General features: G+C 41.5%; 1 pseudogene; it reads left to right on the top strand.

Annotated features, from left to right (window-relative positions):
• The first annotated feature begins 8,909 nt into the window (after positions 1-8,909).
• On the top strand, positions 8,910-10,485 carry LOC147437291 (uncharacterized; annotated as a pseudogene).
• Positions 10,486-10,891: the final 406 nt, after the last annotated feature.

The following is a 10,891-nucleotide window of genomic DNA, read 5'->3' as shown; positions in this document are numbered from 1 at the left end:
AGTTTGCCATGAAACCCTAGGAAAGCTCTGGCCTTCACACCACCAACAGATACCTTTCTACGCACATTGTTTCCATTTGAAGACCTCTTCAGGTCTGTTTCAATCTTAACCTTACCACTGTGAAGGCCAATTTCTGATAAAACCGTTTCAATACATTTGATTGCAGCATCTCTAGCTGCTTTTGGCTGTAACTTCCAGGCAAACCCCACATAGAGATGTACAATTTTCTCCACAATTCTGCAAAGAGCATGCAGAGTGCATATGTGGACATTAGCAAGTGGAATATTTAAAACTACTTTGAAGTTTGGATCTTGAGTATGCCTATTGGGTGCTTTGTTCCAATTTGCAGGATTACATTCTTTTGCTGATGCCATACAATACAGACAAGGGCTCTTTGCCATAGCTCCTTTGGAGACATTGTACATACATTTAAGGGTTTTAAGGTCTCCTCCCATGTGCCATTCCACCCTGTAACTTCCAAACCCTTCAACTTCAAGCTCTTCCCCTAATTCTTGTGCATTAATGACTTCGGGTATTGTTGTTTGATGGAAAACCCAATCCAGAACATCAAAGTCTTCACTCTCTACTTCAAAAGCACCTAGCCACCAGACATTCTTCTCCGATTGCACGCTGAAGTACTTGGTATCCTTCGGTTTCAATGCTTGTTCATTAAAGTTATGGAAATCCTCTCAATTTTTCTGTTCTTAACAATCTCACATTCATCAAGCTTTATCACAAAACTGACAACACCATTTGCTTCTGTATGCTCCAGCTCATAGAATCTGATCATTTCCTTCTGAAGTGTCTTCAAGTCAAGGAAAATATTATTGAACTCGTCAAATTGAAGATCCCTCTTTTTACCATGATAGGTACCATGAATGTGGTGAGGCTCACCCAACATCTCCATTATCCTCTCATTGATCTTTTTCCTTGCCTGCTGCACAATGGATGGCTTTGGAAGCAAAGAGGACCTGACCTTACATTGCTTTAACCTTGACTTCATATTTCTGAACAGCTTGCTATAACCATCTCTGCTAATGCCTACCTTATCCATAGTATATTGCACATCCTCCTTGTCCAAGCAAGAGCTCTGCAAAAATCCCTCAATGCACTGCTCCTTTGCCTTTTTAAACTTCTTCTCTGTGAAAATCTTTTTGGCAACCTTGAGAGGTAAAACATCACAATAATGTTTAGCTGCCATTTCCATGTTTGATGCAGAGTTTGGTTGTAGCAAAGTCCTAAATCAAAAGGTACAAAATTAACTGATTATTGTCCAAATGACACCAACAAAATAAACAAACTAAATTAAAGTTAACTGAATATTAATCATTTAATAAAGAACAATAGCATAATAACAATAACATAAGCATAATAATGTGGAGCAGAATCACAATACAACTTAACAAAAAGATTAACAACCTAACATAAGCAGAATCATATAAAATAAGCATAACAACCTAACAAAAAGATTAACAACCTAACATAAGCAGAATCATATAAAATAACAATACCTTGCTGCTCTGATTCTCCTGCTGCAACCTCCTCCACCATGTCTCAAGGCTTCAATGTTCTTTAACTTCTTTTCTCTTTGTCTGTTTCCTAACATTGTATTCTTGCTTCTAGCTTGTTTGAGCTGAGTTTGTAGCTTTTCGTTGCTCTCTTTACATTCCTCAAGTTGTTGTTTAAGAGTATTTATCATTTGTTTGGTCAAATGATCTTCTAACTTAAGAATATCTCTCTCTGCCGCAAGACTCTGTGTATAACCCAGCAACCCTCTTTGACCATCACCCACAAATTTTATCAAAGATGAACAATTTGAGAATGGGGGAGTGCTCTTTGTCATTGGGTCCACTGGATACAATCTTCCATCAGTCCAGAGATCAATGTGATTTTTTTTATCTTGCCGCATTGCTTCAAATATGGACGAGGACACCTCTGCACATTTGTTTCTCTTGCGCACTGGACAATATTCTTCATTTAGCTCAATGTGTAGATGGTATAAGCTTCTTCTCTTCCTCATGGAAGTCTGTTAACAGTATTTGTTAGAGATAGTACTATAGGAAAAAGCTGTGCAGATACGAGGAAGAAGACGACATAGAAAAGGTTTGTTTCAGCTTTTGGAAATTTTGAATTTTGGGCCAGAACTGACGTTTTCGTTAGTTTTGGAGGGAGTATTTTTTAGAATACGAAAGATCCTAGAAAGATTTGACAATGACATGTTTCGGTGGAGGTAAAAAGGACGCAAAATCACCTTTTTACAAACATTTCACTATTTTTAAAATAAAGTATATATTCTCTCTCTACATATTCTTACAGGGCACAAAAGTGACCTCAAAATTCCCCTAATGACAATATGCTTCTTTAGATTCCCTTCCTTGCAAAATAATAGCTTTCCAGAGGATGTCCGATAAATCTTAAATAGTAATACAATCAGGAGTTAAACATTTTCTTGATAGGGAGATTTTTCCCCCTACCTTTGACATAGCTTCTACCTTTATTACGTCCGTCAGAGGACCTTGGTGTAGAAGAAGGGGATAAAAAAGATGTGATTGAGTGTGAAGCAGAACTTGTTAACATAGGACTTTTGAGGTTAGGGGACTCCTCTGCATCTAAAGAAGTTTTGAGAAGGGATAGGATATGTTTGATGCCTTTAGAAGCACTTAAATTAGAGAGCAGATGACTTGGTGCATCTAACTTCAATACTTTCAGAACCTCGCACATGAATTTCCTGAAGTGAAGGTAAGCGATCTGGGCTTTCACAACTTCCTTAGCCTGCTCCCCAAGCCAAGAACAAATAATAGGGAGAAAGTGCTCCTCTATGTGTGATGGGAAGAGGTCCTCCAGATGGTTGAGGAGGAACCAAATTGCATGATCAAACCAAAGGATGTTACTCTCACAATCAGCTTTTGCATCCAAAGCTTTGCAAGCACGTTTGATGTAGGGGCGGTAGATGTTCCAGATTGATCCAAAATAGAATTCACTGCTTTGTTTAGAAAAGGTCATTGTACCCTTGGTTCTGACATAAATGCCAGATAAGATAGGGCATTTCCTTGAATCCAAGGAATGCATAGTAAAAGGTGCTTTAATGACATCACCTTTATCCAAGAATTGAACTCCCTTGAGGGTCTCCAGTCTACAGTCTTCACTTGTGGAGGCAAGTAAGGTGGCAAGAAAAACCCAAGTCTCAATCGAGATGGGTGCCACAAATGCTTTGTTTTGGAGCTTCCACAGTTGATGGTCAAGCTCTATTCCTTCAATAGCAATCTGTATCAGAGGTAAAAAGGGAAAACACTTAGAGACTTTTGGAACCATATCTAGTAAAGAAGTTTCACTAGATGAGCTGAGTCCTTGTTGAAAAACTTTTAACTACTTCAAGAGCAACATCATCCCTACAAAAGAGGCCTTTTGGAGCCTTGGCAAGATCAAAAGATTTAGAGGTGGAAAAACAAGATGCTAGGCCACAAAGTTTCCTCATAAAGTTAGAAAGTTCGGCTCCTTTAGGCGAGAATTGAAGAAGATCAGATTTATGACTTGATTCAAATTGCAGCAAGGTTAGAAGCCAACTTTTGAAGGTGAAGAACTCCTTCTTTCATCTCAGCCACCAGATTGGCGAGGATAAGAACCCAATCATTAAAGTTTAATAGATTCATGATAGAATCATGGGTTTCTGTAACCTTAGAGAATTGGTTTAGTAGAGAAATCGTCAAAGGGTCCTAGATAAGTTTAATCACCATCAGGGATGCCGGGGAGAAGGGAAGGGTGGAAAATTCAAGAGCAACAGAGATAGGGACAATCTGAAAAAAATCAATGTTAGTAAGATCTAAAAAGAGGAGTTGGTAGGTACTCCATTCTAAAACCAACCAAGACCTAGGTCATAATGGTTGTGTGGAAACCCCCTTATTCTAGAAAAGCCAGTTTTTAAACCGCATCTCCTAAGGATAACAGTCCTGTAGACTAGGTCCTAGTGCCATAGGTCAAAAACCTAATCCACCCATGTGTTTAGGGAGAGGGAGTTTAATCTATTTACAATATACATAACACATGAGACAAATTTCAAAAACCTATGTCTACAGTCTATAGTACAAAATCGTGTATTCCTTTCGACTGAATATCCAAAAAAAATACATCACAGTATCAGGCCATATTAGGGAAAGAAGGTCCTGATTTATTGTTACAGTATCAATGTACAACATTACATCCCCTCAAAGAGCAACCAAGGAAAGGACACCCTTACCTGCATCCAAAGTAAGAAATCAATTGTTCGTTAGTTTTCAGACCACATAACAGGTAACTCGGTGACCTAGTTGTCATCCATGTCACCCTCGTACTATCTTAAGAAGAAGATCAAGCTGTACAAATTGAAGTGATGTGCAACAGTTTTCTTGATTTAAAGAAACAAATATACTTTAGAGTGTTAGGTCTAAATTTTTAACCATATATTCTAATGCCAAGTTAAAGTTTTTAACTTCAATATGAAATAAAGTTCTAAAAAACCTTTACTCCTTATATTCCTTCCTACATAATGGCTCATAAACTTTTAAAAGTACTTTTTGAAAGTAAGTTTATGCAATTTTGTAAAGTCGAAAATATCCTTCGAGCAACAAGAAAACAATCCTTCCAAATTTAAGAAGATACCCGTCCTGCACCACGATATCCTTTAGTATGAATTCCAAGCCAAGTTTACCCATGCTACTGTATCCCACCAGGAGGAGAATGACTAAACAATAGGCGGGTCAAAACAGCCCAGCGAAAAACAAGGTTTACTCCCCACAAATTCAGGCCGACTATCATATCTATATACCAGGTGTAGCATTCCCCTCAAGTGAAGCCACAACACATGGTGTTAGTTGACTGTATCTGATCCATAATAATACTACCTTCGACAACATCTCACAACTTCTAATAGTACTCCGTCCATTCTCTAGGGCCATCCAAAATTAGTCGGCAAATGGTATCACTAACTAGCACACAGTTTCACCAACCATCAAAGAGCTGCCAGCATACTTACCTCCAAAAGTCCGAGAAGGCCAGTACCAAAAAAGCCTTGTTGAGAGTTTCAAACAACATTAGTAAGTAAGTCGAATAGTAGATCAAGCCATAACCTAAAACAGAGCAACAATATAAGAAACCATTTCCAATAATCACACCCAATTGACTATTCACAACTCTAGTTGTCTTAGTACCCCCAAAACATTTATTTTCCTACCAACCTGTTTAACCAGCAGAAACCATAGTATGTGAACCAGCCAAAGTTACCTGTACACATCATCAGAGACAATTACTTAATCTCTTCAAAAGGCATCACAACACAACAGCCTGTAGGAATAAGCCCATATATAATGGCAATAGATTAGTTGGCAAGATGTCCCAACTCCAACAATCCTTGCAAATCGGTGTTTACAGAAGAGAGCCCAAAGAGCAGTATTATGAGAAAAAATATATTGCCTAAATCCATATCAGTTTTAATCATCATTCCCCAATAGCATAATCAGCCAGCGAGATCACGAATATAACCTCAAAACCCAAAAGCAGTAGGTGAAGCTATTGCCGTATCAAACTAATATTCTATCACCCATATGAACGGCTCCGGCTATACATCCGGAACCACACTATACATAGTACCTGTACAAAATGCAAAAAATATGCAAGCTATTGGATATCTCCATTCAATACCCTTCCAAGCCATAATGCCTATATACGAAGTAAGCAAGTTATTGGATATCAACATCCAATACAACCTGCAAAACGCATAAACTAACTGTACACCTAGTATGCTAGCTATCGGATACCAACAACCATTAGTATGCTAGCTATCGAATACCAACAACCAGTACCACCCAAAGCCATCAATTTGATCTCTACAATATCAACCCTTATGTCAACAATACCCACGGTCCAAGCTGTCAAAAGCAACCCAGAACCAACCCCAAAACAGTCCATAGTCATCCAAATTATCCATGCTAGCAGATGGTACAACATAATCTGACCCGTGGTCCTAAAAAATTCCTTTACACCAGCCTGTATATAGCAGTGGCTAATAGTTTGTGCAAACCTTAATCAGTGCCTAGCTTAGTAGGTAAATGTCAGATAAATTACCAGGGGGCCATGTCAATGCCTGACATCCCATATTAGACGGCACCACCAATTTTAGCAGAAAACAATTTCTTGCATTAGCAATGCCAAGGCGAGTTAGAGAGCAGCTATTCTCCCTCAACCCATAATCAAGTCCTAGTTCTAGTAGTCAAGCCACTCTTCCATAGAGTAAAGTGACTCAAGTGATTTCCAAGGTAAGCTCAAAAATGTGTTAACAATAGTAACTGCTGGTAGTCCCTCAAAGATAGAGCACTAGCAGTATCCTGTAAAATACAAAGACAATCATAAAATACAATCAAAGGGTCAATTTACGAGACCAAAGCCTCCATTAGGGAAAATATGGAGGTGAAGGCTTAAGGAAGAACCAATGAGAGGGCTCTTGGGATATCACCTAGAGGGAGAGGAATGGTAGGGGTGTAGAGTAATTGTCTCCCTCTTCAATGCTTGGTTCTTAGAGAGTGGGGGGGGGTAAAAGGGGGAAAGAGGTGTCATAAAAGAGGGAGGGACCCCCCAAAATAAAAAATGCGTATGCTTAAAAACCTTTTTTTTTTTTTTTTGAAGTGTCAAAATTGACTCATTTGCCTCCAAAACTGTCCCAAAACATATACTAACTTCAAAAAGTCAAATCCCCCCCCCCCCCCCCCCCCCAAATCCACTTTTCTCTCCCTCTATCACTACTTTTCTCTCCCACACTCTCCCTCTTCTCCCTCCTCCCTTCTCTCTCTACAATCAAGGCAACCATAGCCAAAAGCTTTCCACCACTCTCTTCCTCTCTCCATAGCTCCCACTTCTCTCACACCTCCATCACCCCTCTACAGTCCCACACCCCATAGCCCACAGCTCACCACTATCCTCTCTACCTCTCATTCCTCCCCTCTTTCTCTATCTCTATTGTCAAAGCCACCATAGGCAGCTCACCTCACCCTCCATTCAGCTCCTCATTATCTCTCCAAAGTACCCACACACAATAGCCCACAGCCTTGCCCACTTCTCTCCGTCACCTTCCTCCCACCCATTCCCAATCCCTTCCTAAGCCCAACTTCCCAAGCATGTCCATCGCTAACACGCATAGACGGCCCAAACCAGAGATACAGGATATTGTGTTGCACAACACAAAAAATTCAAAGGGGGGATGGATCCCACAGGTATTCAAGAAGGTTTCATGGGTCTACATGCAACCTTCCAGTGCTGGACCTCATCACGTACGATGTCGAGGCGTATTGGAACGCCATTGGAAGGGAAGACTATTGGCATTCAAAGAAACCAAGTCCGAAATGGTGGCCATTGTGCAACACGTGTACAGTCAATTGAGATCCACCTACAAAGGCTACAACTCAATTTGCACCTCATTGTAAGTCCTCATGGTTTAGCTATCCCATGCATATATCATGTTTAACGTGCATGCGATCATTTTGTTTGACTAAGGGCATTTGTAAAGATGTTTTTCCATCCAGCTTAGTTGAGGAGCAGCCGCTTGAGTGCCTCTCAGGCACTCAAGTGATCATTTTGTTTGACTAAGGGCATTTGTAAAGATGTTTTTCCATCCAGCTTAGTTGAGGAGCAGCCGCTTGAGTTCCTCTCAGGCACTCAAGTGATCATTTTTTTTTACTAAGGGCATTTGTAAAGATGTTTTTCCATCCAGCTTAGTTGAGGAGCAGCCGCTTGAGTGCCTCTCAGGCACGTTCATGGTTGTGCATGTTCACATTGGGGAGCTTATGTTTCCTAATGTCTCATCGAAAAAACGTACCGAGCAACGAATCTTCATGTACTCCCACAAGTACGTGGTACCGAAGTCAATACAAGGCTATGGTAGGTTAGAAGCTCTAGAAACACCCTCATTGCAGAGTGCAGAATGACCAACTCCAGACCATTGGGCCTTGCTTTCTTTCAAGTGCAAGGTGCTGCAAGATTTCCAAGGGTCCCTAAAGTTTGGTAAGGCAACCAGATCGGTGGGTCTCAGTTGGCATTGTCCCCTCCATATGTTTGTGCATGCATTCCACTCTCTGTCGATTGTGGAAACACCAACAATGTTTGTTTGCAAAGAAGTTGACGTAGATGCAATGGACACCATTCTAGGTGTCAATTGGGGCTATGTTGACGGTTTGCATGATGGTGACCGTTACAAGTGCAATGTGTCCTCCACATAGCTTTGCCTTCGATATTTGGAGGCAAGGTGAACCTTGTATGCACGATTTAGCTACGAAAGGTGGATGCACAAACATGGAAAATGGATACCCTTGCAGCCGACGGCCGAAGAGGTTCAATCCCTTGAAATTCGTGTCCTCATGCCCAATAATGAGGTGGAGGTGGTTGCAGTGAATCTGCATTGGACTCTTTCCAATCTTCGGGAACATTTTGTCATAATGGGATTCGAGGATGTCGGCAATGCAAGTTTCAAACTAGAACAATGCAAGGTCTGCTTTGTGCTTGAATAGCTACCTTTACTTAATTTTTTGGGTATTTGTACCTTGATTGCCCATTTTTTGGTTGTGTAGATTGGAAGGCGGATGGAGGCCACTATGCTTGTTTACAAAGATTGGGCTACAGACGAAGTCATCTTGTCTAAGTGAATTGGCTTGTAACTTTACTCTTTTATATATTGGATATTTTATTAAAGCTTTTGAAAATTTTTAGGGTGTTGTACTTGATTTTGTACTTGAGTTTTAAGGTGTTGTGTAATTTTATTTTTAAAACGCATATTTTTTATTTTTTTCGAGATGGAATATGTCTATAAAAGAGGGACCACCTCCTCATTTTACCATTTCATCCCAGCATTGCAGAGAGACCTAGGATACCCAGTTACGCAAAGAGAAAGCATGGCTGCAACTAGTGCTTTAGATGCATTCCTTAGTGAGGATGGGCATGCAAATAGCCCTAAGCTTCATGCATTTTTCACAACCCAACCTGATTTGGAAACCACCTTGACCCTCCACTCTCAATCTCTTGAGCACATCACTTCATACATTTCCACGTGCATGGGGAGATTCATTGTTGAGTTACCAAACCGGAAAGGGCAATGGGTCCTTGAGGGCCTTCTGCACCACATCTACAAAGGGGACAAGCCATTTCATCAGCGACTTGCACGCTTTGCCACCATAGCACAACCCGCCGGACAATATGTGCGGCTTGAAGATGATGATGTGCGAGCAATGCGTAAGGGGAAGATCGGAAACACTTTTTTCTCTGTCCAAGCCATAATGATCTTCCTCCTTCATGAGTGCCCAGTAGGCCCTGACGTAGCGCTACACACTTGCAGATCGGCGGGGTCCTGGCTTATGTGAAGGACCCCAAGCCCGTGCCCAAGCCCGTGCCCATTGACACATCCGCAAAGGAGAGGACACTTTCCTTGACCTACCCTGTAGGGATTCAAGGCCTCTTGGAGGCCTCTCCATCTGTCGGTTTGTCCTCAGGGCCACCATAAGGAACCAGCACTCGGGGTGCCATCCCTGAGGTAGAGATTACTCATTTCTCCTCCATTGTGGTGGGTGGGGAGGAGTTTCTATTTTTGCATGATCTAGAGAAATCCTTTGAGCTTTGCATGGATGAGTGTTTCACCATCCTCAATGCCCATGGCAAGTTTGAGGTTGATACCACCACTTCCCATGACGATGATCTCCTACTACCCATGGGGAATACTGTGGCGGACATAGTCACGATCGCACAAGCCAAGGTGGCAGCGGCCGAGCAGGCCAAGGTCTCTGAGGAGGAGTTTATGGCTGTGCAAGCCATGTGTTTGGCTAAACGCACAAGAGTGGATTCACCATCACCTGCTACAACAACTGTTTTGCTTAATCCAAAGGGGAAGACAAGTGTGGATCTTTACTTGCACCCGGATGCTGATGAGGAAGATCGTAGACAAGAGGTATAGATGCTCACTTAAATTTAATTGTTACAAATGATTTTGTTAATGTTATAACTAATTTTTTGCCATATTTCTCACAAAACCTATGTTTTGCAGGATGTTTTGGAGGTTGACGCCTGCGCGCAATGGTTAGGGGGGAGGAAGACGCCGTTCGGACCTCAAGAGGCACTTGCTCACTACCTTGGCACACTTCCGACTGGTGACGTGTGGTGTTTGTGCATGCCGACTACTCCCCCAATGGACGCTACAACAATTTTTCCCTCCGTTCACTCTCCAAGACATTGTGCTTAACAACCCTTGCCCAATCGGCCAACCTTGTAGTGCTTATAAAGAAAGATTTTGCAATATCCACTTTTGGCGTCAACTTTTGCAGGCGCCTCATCACCCATGTCGGCATGAAACAAGCTTTAGGGGTTAATGACACCCAAGAAATTACAACCACTTTGCTTAACAGGGAGCCACCCCAAAAGTCCAAGCGCCAGAAAATTGTAATTCGAAAGATCCTAAAGCAAAAGCCGGATATCATGTAAACCGTTGATTTCTTTAATGAAACTACTTTTTGGTGTCTATGACTCTCTCTTACTTGAAATCTTTTCAATTTGTTATATGTTTGGCTTCCAATGTGTTTACGAGAAGCACCAAAATTATTGATATGCCTACTAAAGTGCTTAGGAGGCCCCAAAATTATTGATATGCCTAATTTGTTATATGTTTGGCTTCCAAAGTTAGTGATATGCCTACTAAAGAGCTCGGGAGGACCCAAAATGGGCTGCCACAAGGGCGTGCATTGGGTCTTCCATCAGCATATGGAAGGGGCAAATGCGCGCCCTTGTGGCAGCCCATTTTGGAGCAAAACCCAAACACAAGAGACAACCATGCTTCAAAAAATCTATGCTAATGGACTTAGTGGGGCATGGACTTCCTGATGCATCCATG

Source organism: Adiantum capillus-veneris, chromosome 17 (genome assembly GCF_014529385.1).
Source record: "Adiantum capillus-veneris isolate H3 chromosome 17, ASM1452938v2, whole genome shotgun sequence".
Lineage (NCBI taxonomy): Eukaryota > Viridiplantae > Streptophyta > Polypodiopsida > Polypodiales > Pteridaceae > Adiantum > Adiantum capillus-veneris.
The sequence above is the reverse complement of the archived record's forward strand: the minus strand, read 5'-3'. Positions and strand labels throughout refer to the sequence as shown.